The 17,264-nt window shown below is 46.4% G+C and overlaps 1 protein-coding gene across 1 annotated transcript in view; it reads left to right on the plus strand.

Moving 5' to 3' along the window:
- LOC108942387 (tumor protein p53-inducible protein 11-like) overlaps positions 1–17,264 on the plus strand; it is a 39,651-nt gene that overhangs the window by 4,053 nt on the left and 18,334 nt on the right. Inside the window, exon 2 of the mRNA XM_029252177.1 lies at positions 3,176–3,296. The gene's annotated coding sequence lies outside the window, so the exon portion shown is untranslated. The remainder of the gene's footprint in view (positions 1–3,175; positions 3,297–17,264) is intronic.

Below are 17,264 nucleotides of genomic sequence, written 5' to 3' on the forward strand. Positions count from 1 at the left end.
TTTTTCTGGAAGTACTACTTGCCCACAGGCCTACTTGGAAGAACGGTTATGCCTTCATTTCTAAGTCATCTTCGTGGCTTGGGTTATGCTGTCAGTATGCATCACTTTGTCATCGGGTGAAGGGATGACTCTGTCTTGGGGCCTGTGTTTGACATTGTTCATAGAACCTACCTTAGCGTGGGTGTTCCTGGAAGGCAGCTCTTTCAAAGTGACCCAGTGATGTTCGGGAGCCCTTCGGACTCTTGACGGCTTTTTCTTCTCCTGGTACTCCTTTAAGTTTAAGAACACCGTGTTCGCAAAGAGATGTAAGCTTGTAGCTGCAGGTTTCGGAGGTCGACGTACCGAAGCTCAGCGTCTGAAGGCGAACAGGTCACCTCGGGATGTGCTGATGCAGACTGTCCATGAATATCCCGTGTGGGGCTGTAAGACCTCAGATGCCATCAGTCTATTAAAGTAGAGTTCGCTTTTTGTCGTTTTTGTTTTTCAATATACTTAAGTGTGATTTGGAGGGGGTCAAGTGCAGTTAATGAACTGCGACAGCGTTGGGCACCCAAGGACTGTTGAGTTCTTATTGTCGATTGTTTGTTCTTGTAATTAATCAGAGGCACCTGGATGGTGTGTCGGAAGCACAAATTCATTAGTTTAAGAGTTGGAGCGGGACAAAATATAATTTACCCTGGAATGTGAAATAAATCAGGGAGGAGATTATCAACCTGAAATAAAAAAAAAAAAAAGATCTGAAAATATAATTAGTACAGTGGAACAAAGAAACCATCATATTGAGTGCTTGTATATGTTTATCTAATTTTTTTACATTTACAAAGTCCCCTTATCTCGAGGATAACCCTGTGCGTTTTCCTTCAATACAGACCAGAAAAAGAGCTATGGGGGGGGGGAAGCCTCACTGTTTATCTGAAGTTCATTTAATGTTGTTCTTAAACATTGTCCAAAGGTGGTAAATTGATATGAATGCAGCCGACAAGCGGCTCAGTTTTTTTTTTCTTTTTTGCCAGATCAGCTTTAATACCCGACTGGCTGCCGTCAGCAAGTCATTTCAGACGACAACGTGGAAAGAAAAAAAAAAAAAAAAAAAAAAAGTCGCATTGGATGGAAGATCTACGTTGCAATTACAGCAATTACGTGTTCTCTTCCTACATGGGAAGATTAAGTCTAGCGTTTATTCTTCGCTGGCTCGCCCGTCAAATTAATGAACGGCGCTCTTTAGGCCGAACACGGGAGAGTTTCAGCAGCTGTCTGTCCAGGCTGGTCCAACATTGTCCTCCGCGATCATCTGAAACTGTAGACTCTCTATAACCTCTACCGGGGGTGGGGCCGAGACCCTTTTTAAGCCTTTCGCAGCGATCTGATCTTTGATGCCTGGAGTTTAATTTCTCGTCGGTGTCAACAGGTCAATGGGTTTCGTTGCAGATGCAGTCTGGGGTTTTCCTGCAAGGCACGAATGTCTGTTCACGTGCTTCCCCCAGTGTGGCTCTGCAGCCCCACGCCGCTTTTGTCTTTGAAACTCTGCCCCTCTGATGTCTCAATTGAAAAACCCGCTGCGATATCCAGGAGAGCAAAAGGTCTTTAAAGTCGACAAACCGTCGTCGACAAATATTCTCTCCGCGCGTTTCCTTTAATTTTGCGATGTCGTTAGCGGCTGTCGGCCTCTCGCTGCACGTTGTAGGTTCTTGAAATCCGTACAGAAACATCCGAGGGCTTGGCGGGAGCATCGCGGGCGTTGGCGAGGAGACGGGGTTTGTACGGAAGATGCCGCTACGGTAGGTGAGCGCAGGAGTCGCAAAGGCTCGTCTCTGATTTCCAAGTGTAACTCTAAGCCTTCGCGCTCTGCAATTCGCACGTTTGTCTTCGTTTACCCTGCTGATCTTGAGAGGGGGGCGGAAACACAGAGGCCGACACCTCTTCTCCGCTAGGCCGTTCGACTTGAGTCGAGTTATCCGATGACGTGACGCGATCTCTTCTCGTTTCAACAAGGGGTTTTTGCTCATTCCCTGCTCCCCAGCGTTTGGGGAGCGCTGCGATTCGCTGCGAGCCGACCTTGCGAGCCGGTGTAATGTCACTGGTATGGGAAGAGGGCAGAGGTCAGGGATGCGAGGGTGGGTGTGGTGCAGCTGCCGAGAGGACTCGAGGGCAAAGGGCGCTGGGTTTCTCCAGAGCATCTGCGGTCCTCAGATCTTTGGCATTTCGGCATGTCAGGCTGCAGCCTTCTAACTTTGAAGAAGGCGAAAAAGGAATGGCTTCAGACCAGCCCGTTGTTTCCAGCACAGCGTTCCAGCAACAAACCGGTATGCGTACGAAAGGCCGCATCCCACACAAGCTCAAGAATCTCGCCGTGCTCTGCTCGCTCGCACGTTTCCGGAGGTTTTCCTGCAGCGGTAGTTGATATACATTTCTCATTTCTTCACGTTCCACCGCTAAAGAATAATTAATTTCGTCGTACTAAAACGCCCGAGTTAATGAGGGAATTTTTCACCGGAAAGCTTCTTTTCGAGCGCGTTTGCAAACGAATGGTGTTTTGTGGCAACGTCAAGGAATCCGATCTGTATCCGCAGCTTATCCCAGTGCCTTTTTTAATGGTTTCCCCCCCCCCCTTAAGTTCAACACAGGGGAGAATAAAATTCAGCGCCGTACAGATCCCTGTATTAAAATGATGAAATGGATCCACCGGAAAGCACTATACCCAGTGTTGATTTATGGATGTAAAGGCTGTAAAGGGCGGCTTTCGGGCGCACGGGACGTGTCTGGGGACCACGCAATGTGGTTGCGTTTGCTGTAAAGTCCCGATTTGCTCCGAGATGTGATATGTACAGTCAGGATGGAAGCGGGGTTAGCTGATGGCAAGCAGAATGCGATGTGACACGAGGTGAAGAAAAGGGTGAAGCAGTGGCAGAATGCTCCAGCGCTTAGCAGTTTCCTGATCTGCTTCTCTTCGCGGTCGCCCGCCCTGACACCCCGGTGATATACCAGTCCTCTGTATGTACTTGCGACCCCGCCTCCTTTCAGACCCAGGCTGGCGAACTCTGATCCTTCCCAGATTGGGAGCCGGAGAACTGCCAGGCAGCACAGCTGCCTTTCTCCGACCTGCAGGATCCCTGAAACTTTCGTCTTCTGTTGTCCCCTCTCCTCCACTCCCCGCTCCGTTGTCCTCTCTTTTTAGCGGACGACCGCTAGCTGACATACCGCGCTCCACGGGACGACCGCTGTCTTCAGAGAGCCGGCGACCGTGGCCTGGAGTCGCTGAAAGAACGGCCCCCGTGTTCCAGAATACACTGATCTAAGTGAGTATTGCAGTTCGCGAGCTTCCTTCTCGTTTACGTTATACATTTCCATTATTTTATGTTCTTCTGTGTGTTTGATTAGAGGTGTTGGAGAAACCTGGGGCGTCACAAGATGATGACAAAAGCCCTGTCTGTATTTTCAAGTCACGGGTTCCTCTCTGCACTCGTTGAACTGTACCCCGGTGTATACTTTGGCTGTAAACAGGGAGGTCGGTTTCCTGAAATGACCGATTTTTTTAAAAATTTTTTTTTTGTGTGTTGCCGCAGACTGCGATCACAATAACGTGTTGTCGCGCACGTTCGTAAAGGTGGTGTCGTGTCGTATTGCTCCACTGAGGCATCGAAGCCCAAGGAGTGTGCATTAGGACTTAATTTCTATCGTGATAACGGACATGGCTTCCCGTCATCTCGGAACTCTCCGTCACCCGTTGACGTTGGTACTGTGAGCCCTCAAGCTGTGCTGTTTATTGTGACGGTAATTTGGCTAATGGTGCCATGTGAAGTCACTGACCCCCCAGAGGATGTTTTCTGGATAGGGCTTCTTGAAGTGGCAGGAGCACAGATTGCACTTATCACAAAAGAATCACCAGGAAGTGTGGCACCAGAGGGGCTTTTGGTTCTTGGTGTGTGTGTGTGTGTGTGTGTGCGTGTGTGTGTGTGTGTGTGTGAGCGACCTGTGAGAATGGGTGGCTTTGTGGCTCGCTCTTATTTTGTTTCGCTGCGCATGTGTGGACGAGCACAGAGTGCGTGAGCTCTGACGGCTTCTGCGTCACAGTGCCCGTCTAATAGTAATTGCAGTACATCCCTGGTGGCCTCGCCCACCTACGTTTCAGGGTCCTGACATTCACATCGTTGCTCTGTGGCAAAGGCTTTCTGTTTAGGTTACAGTTAAGGACTGCTACTCTATGATTTGCATCGTCTACCCTCTTCGAATTCCTTCTCCCAGTGGAAATGAATTCTCGTAACATTCCTGTTTCATCAGGCTGATTTGCTCATTCGGTGGATGTTCTTATAAAGGATTTTTAAAAGATCTGAACTTTCCTGATGTACTAGTCCTTGTTGCTGAATGTGATCGGTAATCTGTTTGTGTTGGTAATCTGTTATCCAGGAAGGAAGGTTTGTCAAATACACTCCTGCCTAGTTTATCAATGCATTTTTTTTTTTGGGTGTATGAAGGAATTTTGGTTGACCTAAAACATAGCTTTTCTGATGGGTTTTATTGGCCCACTCCAAAAAAAATCTTTCTTTTGCTTTGTCATTAATTAAACAAACATCTTAGTAATTTGGCATGACTCCAATGTACCATTTCTCAGTTCCTTTATTATTTTGCATTACAACTTGCTTTCTGAATGGTGAGTGAATGCAGGCTGACTATTGCATAGACATAATACTGGGGAGTTGAGTGGTTTTGAGAGCCGGATCACTGAGGATGCAATGGGAAATCTGATACTGTTGTCCATTGCCTTTTGTGGTGATTCCTCAGCATTGGTTCCCCCTTACCCTGCTCATCCAAGTTTAGTCTACTTAGTCATCTTTTCCTCCCACAGCAATCCTGGCCCTACAGGAAGCCAAGGCTGTGGTGCACTCTCCCTTGGGATTTCCTCAGTGGCTGGCATCTTGGAGCCCTACTAGTATATGTGGCTTTTGACAACCGTGCCAGCTTGGGCATCGAAATATCTGTCCAGGGCTCTTTGAAGTGGATTTGTAAAAATGTGTTCGCTGCCCCCCACACTGTACCACATTTAGTGGTAAACATTGGTCTATTTGACAGTAGGTTTTTTTTTGTTGTATAGTCATGTAATAACTGTTTAACAGTGTTACTTATGATAATCCATTCTAGTTATGAGTAGGTCTGGTTTTGAACTTCCACTCCCAACCCTGTGTGTGCTTAACAATGGACATACATCACTGCTCCGTCCACCTGTTGCAGCTCTCCCCATTTCCCACCCTGTGTGTTTTACAGCTTCCTGGACCGGAGATATTGTCTAGATACTGTCTCTATTGTCTTCTCAGTAACGGCTAACAATGTGTAGCCAACAGCTGCTGAATGGTGAGCGATGCACTGTAGAAGCTGGAGCCGTGACCTCTTGTGAGCATGAATGTTAGAGGACTGAGCAAGGACTGAGATCTACCCAGAGGAATGTACTGTTTATGCCCGACTTCCTGACCCAGCAGTCAAGATGGAGCCCGTAATTACCTTCTAGTGACGCAAAACACCATTATTTATGTGCCTGTTTACGGTTTGTTGTACTCAAGTAAAAGGATGTCAAGGCCTGAAAGGATATACCTTCTATAATTTGACATGGCCCCATTACTTTTAGCACAGATGTTCATGTCAGCAGTAAGTATTAAAAATGCAGTTGTAAATGCCTATAGTACCCAAAGACGAGGTTCAGATGGTTAACAATTATGAGGAATGCAATTCCATTGACCTTATAAGCATACTTTTTAAATTCAGTGATGCTTGTATGAATTTGTGACATTGTTGGAATACTAGCTGATGTAGGTATATGAAGGATGTCTCTCACTGTATTGAGTGGAAGAGTGGGGGTTTTTAACCTCCACAACAGTCATTACTTTCCCATCTCCAGCTACTCTGCCACTTCAGTGGGTGTCACTGAAAAGTGATCCTCTCATCCTCACTCCATAACAAATCACAGGTCATCTGATCAAGTTCTGTGAATCTGCTGGTTGACGGTCATATGAAAAGTGCTCTCTGTTCAACTTCAAGTCGTCATTAGAATCCACTTAATATTTTCCTCCTGAATAACAATATCACTTCAACCCGATACTATCTTTTACAATGTATGAGAAGACACTTGGCACAACCATCGTTTCTGTAAGAAAGTCAAAGGTTCAGCTCGAATATCTGATTGGTAAAACCTACCGGTAAAGGGGGACATAGGACATTCTTGATGACTTGTAGCCATAACTCTACCAGAATGACTATGTTGAATGATTTCTTTGTCCTATATTTCTTTTTTCACTGCACATGGAATCATAAAGATGTATGCAGAGGAACTTACTAATGTTCAGATAAAATTTGAGGGCAGAATATAGTTAGGTAGTCATGACATTTTAACCAAAAAATTAACTCTCAGGTCTGAAGCCGGATGTGTGAAGTCTTTGGATTTGGAGCCTCCATATTTGCAGGATAACTGTAAAAGTTAATCTGATGGCTGGAAATCCACCAAGGTTTTGTGTCCTGTTTACTGTATTTCCATTAACTTTATGACATAAGTTGTAGAACTACTGAAGGAATTAACCTTGATGGATTGGTATTCCTTCCTTTGGGGGTTAGACCTGTTTCTTGAGGATGGCCTCTACTTTTCTACAGTTACCTGCAGGGGATGAAGGATTTCTGTTTCAAATTCTTTTTAAGCATCAAAAAAGACTTCACTAGTAATACATTCAATGTTTCTAAAGTCACGTTAGCCCATTATGGATCTAAAATACCGTCAATAAGAGCAGCCGTATTGTCTTAATCTGTCCCTTCATATAGAAATGGTAGAAAGGACTTTTCATAGCACTGCAATATTAATTGAGTCACCATCATGGTCCCCCTGAGAGGCAGAAATCAATGAATTTTCCAGCTGTTCCGCATTCTAAAAATAAGAGCGAAAAGGCGTAAGGTAGATCCGGAGCCTTAGTAACTCTTAGGTCTGTCACAGTTCTCTCCAGACCACCAGTTAGTTATTGAATGAGCCTCTAGGACTTTTTGATGTGTTGAGAAGTTGTCTTCCCAGGTGTGTGCATGTACTTGCAGAGATGATTAATGCTTTCTGCTGAGCAGTTCTGGGGAAAATTGGAGGCCTCTTGGAGCATATCCCCCAGGAAGAGCAAAAGTAAACCTTCTCTCTGCACTGCTGACAGTGTAAGTGAGCCACTTAGGTGTGTAATGGCAAGTCCGTTTTGAGACACAATCTGCCAGCTCCTTGTAATCTTGGTGTGGGGGCGGAGGCCATCGTGCCGCAGTGATGGGTTTCTGATGAGGATTAGATCATCACTTTGTGTTCCCTGCTACCCTGTAGGACAGTTGTTTAGAAAACAGAAGACTGGAGAAGGCCCCACTGTGAAAGAGTTGGAATGCCTATCCCATCCGGTATCTAACGGGACCATTACATTGCGCTACGCTGTATTGCCCTCTGCGCCTTGCCGTTAGGGAGCAGCAGTGGCAGCCCTTTCACAATAAGGCTTCAAATGATTTTTTTTTTTTTTCCCACAGCTTCAAGTGCAGCAGAGTGCGAGTTCTCCGAGTGCAGCCCAATTACGTGCTTTCAGAACACGCGCTACACCGACAGCCCGTGTCAGAACAATGGTGTTGGATGTAGGGTTGTCTGTGGGCGACCGGAAGTTACGCCGCATTTCCGAGCTCGATGCCACACCGTTGGGCTGATTCCAGCAAAGCTGCTCTTCCTCGGTCTTCTCCTAATTAGCCCCGAGGGAGCGTAATGAGATCCGTGCAACACATTTCAGCGCCAGACACATTTTAATAATTCAGAGCGCTGTAGAGCGGGGGAGTCCTGATTGTTCGCCGTTGCTGAAGGGAGGTGGAATTGGGTCCCCAGCGGCCAGGCAGTTGCGCTGCAGTTGTTACGTAAACACCGCAGATGCTGATGGTAGTAAAATGGCAACGAAGCCTACCCCAAGGTGGGATGCGGTGGGGGGGAGTGGCATATAACTGAGCAGCAGTTTGAGACAAAGGGCTGGACCAGAATTCCCTTCATCCCCAACTAACAGTCAGCCCCCAGATTTACAGCCTGTTGGATTAAAAAAGAAAAAAAAGAAAAAAGTCCATTTCATCAGAAGTTTGGATTCCAGATATCTGAAGGCACCTGGGTGTTTTCATTAGATATCTGAAAGTGTACAATCAGTCAGAAAATGTCTTGATAAATGTATATTACTATAGTTTTTTTTATTGGTCTTATTTTGTTTACTTGTCAAAAAATGTATTAGCATCCAGTGATGTTCCACAGATGAAAGGAGTGAGTCATATTTGCTAGTTTAAAGTAAGGTTTTTAAGTGCTAACATGAAAAAGAAAGGCTGTTTAAAATTTATTTTTACTGGTGGGCTCCTGCATCCTTTGAAACTATGCCTTTGAGTCTTGAGAGGTTTCTTCTTCTGAAGCCAAGATTCTTCTTTCTCCGTGTCTCGCCCAAGCAGCACGCCTTGTTCTAGCTCGTTTTCCAGAATATGCCGTTTTCAGAACTGCATGTCATAGTGTTTCACAAGGAATGTCAAGAATTCAGCCCAGTTACGTTTTATTATGCATCATAGACTGGTCCTTTTTGAGATGAGACTTCAATTTAGGAATTTTAGTGTTTTGTGGGAAAGCTTGGTTAAAGTTTTGCTTTCTCATAAACTCTGTATAATGTTGTATAACCCTATAAAGCACTAATCAGGAGTCAGTCATATGAAGGTAAATGAACATTAGGTGCATGACATCTCTGAAGACCCCATGGATTCCTGTCTGCTGTAACTGAGGATAGGATAATGTAATGGAAAACACTGGATAAAAGCAAATGATCTCAAGTGAGCAATTTATGTTCATAAGGCAAATGTGCTCTCAAATATATACGAATGTACAAACTACTGTAGGGAGGAAAAAGTGACACAAACGGCGAAAGCCGAAACTCAAGACATGCAGACCCTGTAGAAAGAATCTCTGCTTTTATTATTTATGAAGACCCACAGTATGTGAGCTTATCGAGGTGTACCAGGAGTCTGTATTATGATCAAGCTACCAGTGGATTTTTGTGGACACTGTTCAAATGAAAACGGTGCAGTGGCCATATCTGAGCACCTACAAATGGGCAGTTTGGAAGAGGCATTATAGGATAGTGTAAAGCAAGCTTTCCATTTTCAGATTCTGTGTCATCGTTAACAGTTGCGCAGAAGCAAATGTTTCTGGTGTTTGAGAGTCATCCTGATTTTATTTTCACTTTATTATTCATCTAGTCCATATGTATATTTTGGGACCTGACTTCTTTCTTAACTGCATCTGGCTTAGCGGTCATTTTCCTTTTTTCTTTTTCTCCCCTTGTCCGTGTCGGGTTAACCTAGATCGCTTGTCGTCTTTATGTTCCCTGGCCCAGCTGTCAGGGTGAGCCAGTGTTTCTTTGTTCTTCTTGTGCTCCTCAGTCATGATTTATTCTTTACTGCCTGTGTCCATTTGGGAAAGAACATATTCGATCAAACGCGGGTTTAATTGGGTTTTCCTGGGGTTGGTCTGACCAAGTTTTGTTAGAGTAAACAAGGCAAATGTGAGCTGAAGTGGAAGATTCCAGAAGCCTGGTATGTCCTGTGACCTCAGATCCTCAGATATAGTCACACATGTGATGAGTTGAACAATCTCCAGGGGGACCTTGTACAGATAATTCCCAAATGCCAGTCCTTTAGCATGCCACCTCCCTCTTTATTTACATCCCATTGCCCCATTAGCTTTACATGCCAGAGACTTGGCATTGAGTCACTTTGATTTTTTTTTTTTTTTTTCCCCCCCTCTTCTCCTCTCTACCCTCCAGTGACTTTTCTCAGGAGAGCAAAGGGAAATAATGAGTGATAACAAGCAGAACAGCATCCTGAATGCACTGCAAAGGGAGCCTTGAGGCACAGAGGCAGGATGTATTAAACTGTAGGGGTATAATTGTAGTTTAATTGAGAATATTTTGTAATTACTCATAAGTCGCTTTAAGAAGTGCGATTGAAATTAAATGGATTTTGTGCCAGCAGTGAAAGGAGGCAAATGTGATGATTACACCTTGCATGTACCTTGGTATAGTTTCTGTCATAAACAAAGTAGGAACGTGTTGGATCCTCCGGCAACATGCTGCATCCAGTAACTTGTGCCATGGAAAGGCGAGTACATTATTGTTTGTTTGGTTAATTACTGAAGATTCAGATTTGTGTTTTTCTTTTCGATTGAGTTCAGCGACCTTGCTCTTTGGGGCTGTAGAATTCCTAATGACTGTTGTGAGTTTGGCCATTGGTTAAAAGTCTCCTCTCAAAGTCCGGCACTGGGTTAGGCTTTTGTTCGCCTTCCATTATGCTCATACAATAGCGTGGCAACCTCCATACCTGCACCTGGCCTTTAACAGGTGATTAGACCCCCTGCTGTGACTCAGTGTTGATGATCTTTCAAATACCTTCAGTATAATGGATTTGCTTCCTCATTAAGGCTTCCTGTTGGTGCCGTGCAACGGGGAGGACTGCCTAGCAACCAGGAAGTGCCTCCTTGGATGAATGGGAAGCCAAGGGGGCAGGACGTGATTGTTGGAAGAAAAAAAAAACTCCTCTTAGCTTAGCCTCCCTTAGTTATAATTTGAAGAGTAAATGGAAGCATTAGAGTAGCCTTTCATCTTTTGTTGCTGTAAGGAGTTTGACAGAAATTGATAGCCTCATTTAGTGGCTGTTTGGTGTCAGTTTTCCCCCATTCTTTGATCCTGCCCATTTTAGAGGTTGGATAATTTTATTTATTTATTTATTTTTTTCCCCAGTCTAAATTTGTGAAAGTGACTTCCCCTAACCTGTCGCTGTGGCACGCTGAATCCGAAATGATATTTTAACATTCAGCTTGTTGCATTGTGGGATCTCGTGGCTGTTGATATGGAGGAATCTGCACTGAGGAGTCAACCGCTGCCGTGAATTGATAAGACATTCATAGCTTGGGCTTGGTGATCAACTCAACTGTCATGTGTAACAGCAGTTGCTGACCACACCCTTGCTGTGACTACTTGCTCAAACTCCTAGTCTGTGAATGTTGAGCGGTGTTGAGCTTCTTATCGACCGCTCCTGAATCCTGCTTTGCACCGGATCAGTCAAGATCTGCTTCGACACAAGACTGTATGTGTGCTGTTGTGAAGAAACGCACTAAACATTCTACCAGTGCAGCCTGCGTTGACACACAGGCAGGTGGTTAGAAGTCAAGTACTGTTTAGAATGGTGGCATAAATACCGACTAAATAGCCGCCTGCTAACTAATGGACAGCGCAGGGTCTCTCAAGCGCGAGCCAAGCCCGGTGACCCACTTCACCTCTTCGCAATCCTGGCCTTGTCGCTTCAAGCTGCTCCCTCTGATGTTGCAATGCTCTGATTTCCCTTGGGTGCCGGAGACATGCTCTTAACTCGAGTTAGCCGACGCTATGGGGGAGGATCGTTTCTAATGTGTCGGCGGCCGCTTTGTGAAACTGGAATTAAAAGCATTTTAAATTGGCTCAGGGTTTCTGTGCTGTAGCGAGCGAGGGTGGCACGCCGAATATGTGCGTGCGTTTGTGCTTGTGCGTGCGCACATGCGTCTCGGCGTTCCTGCCTGTTTTTCCTGTGAATATTCTGCGCTACTTTAGCATGCTAAATTGCCAACGAGATGAACGAGAGGTACCGCGAAGGAGGTGCCCCCTAGTTGTGTCTGAAGGATGGTTGCGCTCTCTATGAGTTCAAGAGACGTAGCAGAACTGAGCAAGACTTGCCTGTGGGCTCCATACCCTTCCCCAGCAACCTCAAGCTCTTTTACACCAACCTCCTTTGAGGCTCTCATGATCAGCTGCCAGTTGTCACCATGATATGCGATGAAAGATGGTGGCATTTTCTCCCATCTGATAGGATTGTCAACCCTGTCATCCTGAATTGTGAGTTGGGGAGAGACATGGCTGCTGGAGCCTGGAATTTCTCTTCTCTTGGGAGACTATCAGAAATGTGCCTCATGCTGGAGAACTGCTGCTTATTTTGGCTGGAAGAGGACAGTAAATGGCACCTGCTCTGGGATTTGCAGATGTGTGCCTGCTGCTGCCAGTCTTAACCACTGTCCTGTGTAAACTTTCCCTTTCTCCACTAAAACAAGCCTTCGCCTAAATGAATAGCTGCGTACGTGAACGCCCGTCCAGGTTAACCCACGAGAGGACCCTCGTGCTCTACCTTTTTGCGACTATTTAGCGAGGCTCTGACATACACTCGTAATCGGAGACTTCCTAGGTTGAAAGATTATTCAAAAGAGGCAGTCAAGGAATGGCAGTTTACTGTCGAGAGAGACCATAGCACAATTGCAAAGTGGGACTGACTGCCTTGTCCTATAATTCCCAAGGTTTTCCCATAATCACAAGGGTTTTCTTGTTTTCTAAATGGCGGATTTCAGGATAAAGAAGGTGGTGTGGTGGTTAGAGCTCTCATCCTACAGTCCTTGATCAAGTTATTTTACCCTGAACTGATAGGGTAACAATTACTCAGCTGTATAAATGGGTGAAACATTAATGTAGCTCAGGATACAAGCCCAACATCTTATGTTGCCCTGGAGAAAAAGCACCAGCTGTCTCACTAATAAAGATTTATTGATTGCTTGTGTCCGTGCATTTGGGCAAGGGGGTTAGATGATACGGACAAATCTGCAGTGGACTTCTAGAACAGGACTCCCCCCCCCCCCTCCCAGGGCCCTAGGTTGGGCTGGCTGTGATCCACCAGCCAGGGGACTCTTAAGTAAAGCTGTCAGCGAGTCGGAGAGACACGTCTGAGGATAAGATCTTAGAGGACCGTCCGCTGAGGGGGCAGCAGGAGCCGAACTGACGAAACAGCCTGAAAAACAACAGCTTTTTGTTCTCCGCTGTCTCGCGTCGGCTGCAGCACGCCTTTAAAGGAAGTTCACGAAATAGTTTAATACTCCAGTGCTCTCGCAGTTATGGGCACCTTTTATTTAACCTTTGCAAACATATTTAATTCCTTTAGACTGGCACGTTCTGCTCTGAAGCCGTGCTGAAATTTGACAAGGCGTTAACGTCATCACCGGTTTGCCTCTGACGCTCATTCGTCATGTCTTCGGGGCTGATTTAAGTCTTGGTCTGTCGAAAGCGGATGCTTCTTTTATTCATTTATTTCCCTCCCTGCCTTTACCAGAATTAGGAAGGAAAAAGGGGTTCAAGGGAAAATGACAGTTTTGCTAATGATGACCTTAACGATTCGGGGCTTGTTTAAAGAGTTGTCGGGTGTAGAAGGAAGTAGAGGGAAGAGGTGTTGTAATGTGTGAGGCAAGCCCGAGGTTTATCCGAGGAAGCTCGGAGATTGTTGTTAGGAATAACGTGGGCGCTATAGTGATGCCTCTGCGTAGAGGTGGCGGGAGGCGGTGAGGGGTAGAGGTGGGCGGCTGCGGGGGCGGAGAAGAAGGTGGCAGGGCTCTGTGTCAAAGTCAGAGTTGGTGGAGTTGTTCCAGCAGCGTAATCTACCGTGTTTCCAGTTCTTGGTTGTTGACTGTGAGCCTGTGTTTATGCATATATGTACGTGTTTGCGTGTACGCAGCCTGTCTCCATGGTTCTGAGCTGTTCTATGTGGAGATCCCCCACGTGCATGCCCAAATCCTGTTTCAAAGTCCTCCTCCTCTCATTTTCACCGAAGCAGACTTTCGCTCCCGGCAGTGTTTTCGGCCTCTCGGGTTGTATGATGCAGTCAGTCACGGCGTTCCGGCTGCAGGTTCCACAGGCTTTACTCGAACTAGCTTGGTTTAGTGGCCGGTTTACCCTGGAGACGTGCGGCCGGCACCTCCAACTGAACCTTGCATGCCGGTGTGCCAAGTTCTATTAAACAGTTTGGGCCGGAGCCAGTTGGAGTAGTTTTTCCAGGTAGGTTGCTTCATCCTTGGAACATTTCTCCAGCATCATGCCTGCTCTTGTTTGCCCAATTGCTTTTGTTATGTGTATGACTGGTTAAAAAGCTACTTGTTTACATGCTGCGGAGGCCTATTGCTCAGGTTGCTGAGTTGCGAAGCCTCCTTATACTCCATTCACACCATTTTGTCGCACATCAAGAGTCGCTCACGTACCGAATTCGTATAAAGGCACTGGTCACGCTGGCTTCTTGCTAATGAGGCTTGCGTGGCTCACGGCGGCCGGCGGCTTTTGCGCGGTTGCGCATCGGGGCCGAGGCGGCCGCCGTCCTCCCCGTGTCGGCGGCCCGGGCCTCTCTAATTGCCTCTCGCTTCGGCTAAGTCGATGTGACAGACCCTGAAATCTGCAGCCTTCCTCCGCAGAAGCATTTGGCAAAGGCTCCCGGGTTACCTTTTTATCCGAAAGTATAAATACAAGCCTGTTCACACCGCTCACGAATGCCTCACATTCTGTAGGATGAAGCCCAGCACGGCTGCACGAGGATGGTTTTTTTTTTTTTTTCTTTTTTTCAATTTAAACTAATCTACCACTCGTGTGCAAGCTATTAATTCCCTTCGATCAGAAGCGCATGACGCACTGTACTGAAGGTAGCGCGAGAACAGGTCACAAGTCGTTAATTTTCGCGTCGTGCAGCAACGCCATCGACGCATCGGTGCTTCCTGTGCAAAACCCCACAGTCTGAATTCCCACTTTAAGGGCACCAGCAAAATGTTGAATTAAATCTGCTACACCTCCTCAGAACGTGCTTCAAATCCTCTGCCGCTTTGTGGAAATCCAGCTGCCAGCTCGGGATAAGAAAAATGGGGTTTGGGGGCGTTCAGCATTGACCGCGTTCGGGCTAGTATTTCTCGTGGTTGCCGTGCCCTTGTTGGTGTTAAGCCAGGCTATTGGCGCACAGGGATCCTTCGGTTTGCATAAATCCAATAAGTTGCTGTTAAGATGTAAGAGGAAGTTTCCAATTACTATATATTACTGTCAGGTTGTTTACTCGGGGTTGAGGGGCCAAGAAAATGCGCAAACTGTCAACGCTGGACCGAGACGTCGGTCGCTCTGGTTTCTCGGGGTTAAAATACTCTGTGGGCTCTCAGAAAAATAAGCAAATGTTTAACTGTCATCCCTGCTGCTCCGGAGAGAACATTTCCCACCTTTGTCACACCGCAGCGCTCTGAAATGGGCGGCGGTTTATGTTAATGTGAGGGACCGGCAGTGGTTCATTGTGAATGGACCATACATCCGGGTGGGGGACCACTTTGTTTCGGCAGGGGCCGAGCCTATCTGCTCCCGACCTGAGGCTATGGGTAGTAATGGCTCATTGTGGAAGGGGTGGGGAGCAGGTAGCCCCGTTGGGGCTCCGTGTGGGCATAAACGACCCCCCCTCGCAGGGGTGAGATAAAATAATAGCCAACTTGTGGTCTTCGGTATGATGCCTTTAGAACGCACTGTGCCGCTGATGCAATTAAAAATTTGATTCCACACTTTGCATTGCAAATGCTGTCAGCTCAGTTCCTGTTGTGAGCACTCTTCGCAGGATAAGTGTTGCTGCTTGTGGGGATAGGAAGGGGGAGGCTGGGGCTGCTGGGAAACGGAGCCCTGACATCCCCGAGGCTTCCCCACCCTCCTCCACTGTAATCATTTTAGGCCAAGCATTTGCGTGGGGGAATAACTTCGTTAGCTGGAGACCAAAGTGCGCAGCAGACTAAACGCACGCCGTTAGCAGCACCGGAATTGGAGGCTGAGGGTGCGCTTGGACCCGGGGCACTGGAAATACTTGCTTAGCACCTTGGTTAAGAGGGGAGATTCATAAAAGGGATGCATGTATGATTAGTTCTCTTGTTTGCTGTCTGATCGCCGGGTGTTTTCATGTATGCGCAAGACTCCCCCCCCCCACCCCCCAACACACACAGAGAAAGCCATGACCTTTTTTGCAGAGAAGTCGCATGACGCAGGAATATCTCAAACACGGACGTGCAAGAGGAGGTCGTGAAAATGTAATTAAACGTCTTCATCGCGTCGTTTCCGCCGTAGAAGTCGTGCTCCCTCCGTATGCCGAATCTCCGGCGAACCGTGTCGGGTCCCTGTGGTGCGATTGAATTTATTTGTTGCTTACTGCACGAACTCCAGCATCACTCTCCTCCCCGCGCAAGCTGTTTTTCTTCTCCGTTTTATTAATTCGTATTCCTATTTTTGGAAATCGATTCGCTCGTTTCTATGGTACACCATAAAGCGGAGATGAACCCCCCGCAGACCACAATGCATCCAGTACCAGTCGTAATGGAATAAATAAGGGGATTCCTGTTTCTTCTTAATTCGCAGTATAGTACAGTCACTAGAGAGAAACATGCGTCATTGTGAGGGTCTTGGGTCGCGCAGTGCGGTCCGTGTAATCTTTACTGCTTGGTACTTAACGGTTTGTCTCCGGTCTCAGAAAGGCTGTGGAGAGATGAATCAAGAAAGTGGTGAGAAATTGCATTTTGAATGTGAAAATGAGGTTTACAAAAGCAGAACTGTTATTTGATTTGCAAGGAAGTTTTTTTTTTTTTTTTTTTTTTTTTTTTTTTTTTTTTTTTTTTTTGTGCAATTAAATCAAGAGTTTTAAAATTCAGTTTATAGACAGATGTAGATGGGCGAAAACTTAATTTGTCCTGAAGGAAATCGCACTAAAACACGTACCACAAAGTAGTGAGAGGGGGCACTGGAATGACTGTGGAACACAATCTGAACGTTCAGCTCCAATAGGAGCTGAGATGGTCACATTCAAATAGAATTTGCACATAATTTAAGCATCGGTCCTTAAAAGAATGGAGAGAGTTGTACCATTGGGTGTTGCTAGGCAACCGCCTCAGCATCACAGTAGACGAGGAACATTTGGCTTCCTGCTGAAGAAGATATGCACCAGGTAGCACCAAAGCGACGGTGTAACGGATGTGCGCAAAAGTGTGCAAAATTTACTCCCCTTTACACTCCACTTAGACGGGACTTCCGTGTTTTTCACACTTTGCAAACCGCGATACCGCTGTCAGGCATTTTTGCCATGGTTTCTGTGGTTGGTTGTCACAGTAAATATTTCACACATTTGGCAACTTTCAGAGTACCGCTGTTTCAGGTGCCCCTGAGTACACAACACGCACCGTCTCTGCTGTTTTTGCGGTATTGATGAATTTGAGTTCTTTAAGCGATACGTCACACCCACTGACTTTCTCTAACTGCTTGTCCAGGTTAGGGTCGCGGGGGGCCAGAGCCTATCCGAGAATCACCGGGCAAAGCACGGGGGGCCTACATCCTGGCCAGGTTGCCGGTCCATTGTAGGGTAGCCACAGTTACACA

Source organism: Scleropages formosus, chromosome 5 (assembly GCF_900964775.1).
Source record: "Scleropages formosus chromosome 5, fSclFor1.1, whole genome shotgun sequence".
NCBI classification, from domain to species: Eukaryota; Metazoa; Chordata; class Actinopteri; order Osteoglossiformes; family Osteoglossidae; genus Scleropages; species Scleropages formosus.